A 4,115-nucleotide genomic window follows, 5' to 3' on the forward strand; every position below is an offset into this window, starting at 1 on the left:
CCCCTTCTAGGTGTATTTTAACCACTGATACCTAACAAACTTGCTTTTGCCAATGCATCGTAATGGGTATTCTATAGATTTTTGAGGATGGCTTTGACTTGGTCTTCTCTCTTTAGAGTTTCCTCCAACGACAAATGAAGGTACCCTAAGCTTGGCTCTCATTCTGTTGACTCTCATATAAACCTGCTTGTAACTTCTCTAGCTTTATTTCTAGAACTTCTTTGTCAGCTAGTGCATTGTGCATGACATGACAACATGCTTTCAATTGTTCTTACAATTCAGCTAATTGTTCATCATTTTCTTTTACAGACTTGATTATATGATGATTATGAGATTGTGAGAACATTTCAACATAGTCTCTCTTTAGGCTTACTATTTTCTTATTGAAGGCTTGGATTCTTATGAAATGTTGGTGTACCACATAATTTTTGTGGATGTGGTTAAAAACATTCCAGTTTAGCAATTTTTAATTTCTTGAAGTTCAAATGAGTCTTGAACACAAATGAATCAATTTTCAGACGACTCTAAAAATGAACTTCTAATATTGCCTTGGAATTATTTATGATGAATAAACATTATTATGTTAGATTAGGAAGTTCATATTACTTATCTTATTTCATTACACTTATGCTATATTTGATTTAGAAGTGAAAAATGAAAGGAGAGAAGATAAAAAGAAAGATTTTGGATAGAAAGAAAGTTATGAGATATAAAGTAAATTTTATGAGTTATTTCGTAGAAGTGATATACAAAGAGAAAGAAAGAAAGTTTTTCCATGGTTAACAATTAACTCCTAAAACAATATTAAGTTGTAAATAAAATAAAGGTATTATAGTAAATTATATATTTTGACACACCCACTACACTTTCTCCTCATTTTCCGGAAGAAAACAAAAGTTGGTGGGCCCTACTAGTTTTGTTTTATTTCTCACTTATTTCTCTTCTACCAAAATGGAGAAATACAAACTTTCTCCTTTTAACTCTCTTTCCCTTTTCTTTCTTACGTTACTCTTATATACTAAATGAATCCTTAAGGTAGACAAATTAAAATGTCTAACATATATTATCTTAATTGATTTATTTAGAATCATCAAGAGAGAGAATTAACATGTTAGAATTTTTTGTAGACAACTGACATTTTAACATAATTGACAAGACCCTTTACATGTACCTTTATGTTTGTCAAAATTTTTCTCATTTCGTGCTTTGACATTAACTAATGCTACCTAAATATCAGTTGTGTTGTTGCTGACTTGTTGTAAATGAATCTTGTAAGTGTTTGTCTGAATTAAAATTTTAATGTACTAGCATGAAAATGATTCCCAACCCGATGGGATATTCTCCAATGTCGCTTGGTTGAACCAAACAATAATTGGAAATGTTGTCTCTGAAAGTAATTGGATGCTCAAAAAATGATTCGTGCCTCTATAAATTTTTTTATTGTTAATATTAGTTAGAGTATGAGAAAGAGAATTTATGGGTACTATCAATGGTATCTTCTTACTCTATAGGTAATGAACTAATCCTCTTTGGGGTCTGTGGCTGCCCATTCCAATAAGTGTATGTCACTTACAGGAATTGATCCTATGACTTTTTGGTTATCTTAGGGATCTAGTGAACTCTTACACCATTAAACAAACGTCTTGTTAATAGAGAAAGAGAATCTGGTAACACTCTTTGTTGTAGCTATTAGGAAATTAATTTGTATGTTTAAAGTTTACCATAGTAGTTAAACTTGCAATTTAACTCATAGGATCATTAGATCTTATGAGTTTTCAAGAGCTACTGAGTCGCATGCCCATTTTAAATGCGATGTCACTACCGTCGGTGAGATCAGTGGGGAAGATCGTAAGATCGTAAAATTGTCTAAGATCTTACGAGTTTATGTTTTTATGACAAAACCCTAAATTATAAAATCTCAATCTTCTAAACCATATAGAAGAGGAAACACATGGCCCAAAATGATCTAACCCGTCCAAAATTCTTCTAAATCATAAATTGTAAGATAAAAAATATATCATACTAGAAAGTGATTCCCATATGTGATAGAAGTAGTCCAAAACATAAATTCCTCTTAAGTTTTCCTTATTATCATCTTCATCTTCAACATGCTCATTATGCACCTCTCTTTCTCTTCTTTGAACAAATTATGGTCAATGTACACGACTACACAGTTTTGTTTTGTTATGCTCTCTCTCATTCAATTTAGGTTCTTGTTTATTGTCTACTTCATACGTGTCATAATATGTCTATTCTAAACACTGCATATTATGTTATTTTCTATATTATGATGACACATATAAACTCTGCATATTATATTGTAATATCTTCGTTGTTTTCTGCTTTTTGTTGTTTTCACTGTGCATATTATATTGTAGCTTTTTTTACTGCTTTATAGTGTCAATGTGTATTTTGTGTTGTTTTCTACTTTATACATATCGGTGCTTTCTATACTTCTCTCTCCTTTTGTTGTGCTTTCTTTCTCTTTATGCTTTTTTTTTTTTATATATATATAGCCTCTCAACATATTTGCTTATTTTATGTGTAGGTCACGTTTATTTATGCATAATGGGCACATGTATATATTTGTAGGCCACATTTTATATTATATATGTATAGAGTGCTACGTGTTATACATGTGTGGTGCTACTTATTATTTTTTTAATTGAGTTTTGTAATTATATTAACACGTTTCAGATTTTCATTCGATAATCACTTCAGTTGGGTCTGGAGATGCAAGTGGTGTTTCGGTTCATACAGTTGAAGGTTCAAGCAATTCCAAGGTTCCCACAAATTCTCAAAGAAATAGAAGTTATATCGGTTGGAAGCATGGTGTCTCAATTGATGGTAATACGAGGAATATCAAGTGCATATATTGTCAAAAGACCATAACTGGAGGAGCTTATTGTTGGGTAAACACAGAGTAAAATACATCTAGAGGGGGTAAATATGTGTAGCGGTTCACTATAGCCGCTTTTTCGGTTAATCATGAATATCACAAACACAATCCAGGATAATCAATTATCACACAGAATAATCAATTATTTACACAATAATTGATTATTAACAGACAATAAATAACTATTTTGATTCTTGAAATCTTGAATGATACAGTTTCTTGTAAAACAAGTTTTTACCAAAAACAGTCTTTACAGATTCAAATTACTTAATGATAATATATCAAATGATAAATCAACAATTTGTAGATCAAGAGTCAATTAAACAACATAAAGAATCAATAACGAAATATGTAAAAACTGAATTATAAAGAGATAAATGACAGAAGAGTGTGCCAAAGAATTTATCCTGATTCATTTGCGGGTCCACTTGCAAACTATATCCACGCCTCCACTTCTAATCTCGAGAGATTTTCTTCATTGTGGAATCAAATGTATTTTACAAACACACTTCCAATAACTCTACAAGCACTCCTTTCTTAGCCAGAGAGTCTCTCACGTTGGTTTGACCTCTAACTCGTCTCTTTCAGATACGCAACATCTAATCATAGTATAGCCCCAACCACTGATCACTCCCAACTAAGACCTTTGTAAAGTATGAAGATACAAAACCTAACCTCATCTAAATTCTAACTCTAATTCTCAACACCCTTGAGAATATTGATCGAGGTCGTACCCGATACAAATAATATAACAATTAAAATTGCAGTACTAGGAAGTGACTCCTAGGTCGTTTCCCAAGGATTATCTTTCAAGCAAAGCTTCAAACACATTATACTCACACACACACAAGGGATTTTTGTTGTTGGATAGTATGAACATAAATCAAATTCAGAAACAGTAGTTAAGCAGTGTAATAAAACAGCTAAATCCCTTTGGTTCGTTTGTTCACAACTCAATCCTCGGTTTCAAAAGATTATTTTCAGATTCAAACCATTAACTTCCGAATATGTTGAGAATCAATTAACTAAGCGATAATCAATTCAAAGTTCCAGAACCTAAACCTCAAACTAGGCGAAATCAGTATAAGCATGAAACGATTAACAAATTCGCACGAACTAAGCATTCATGCACTACAAAGAGTAAATCAACTAAGTGAAGATAAACTCAACCAACCAGTTTCTAAGCAATGGCATTAAGCAAACCATATTCAGAAAA

The sequence above is a fragment of the Lupinus angustifolius genome, chromosome LG14 (genome assembly GCF_001865875.1).
Source record: "Lupinus angustifolius cultivar Tanjil chromosome LG14, LupAngTanjil_v1.0, whole genome shotgun sequence".
NCBI lineage: Eukaryota > Viridiplantae > Streptophyta > Magnoliopsida > Fabales > Fabaceae > Lupinus > Lupinus angustifolius.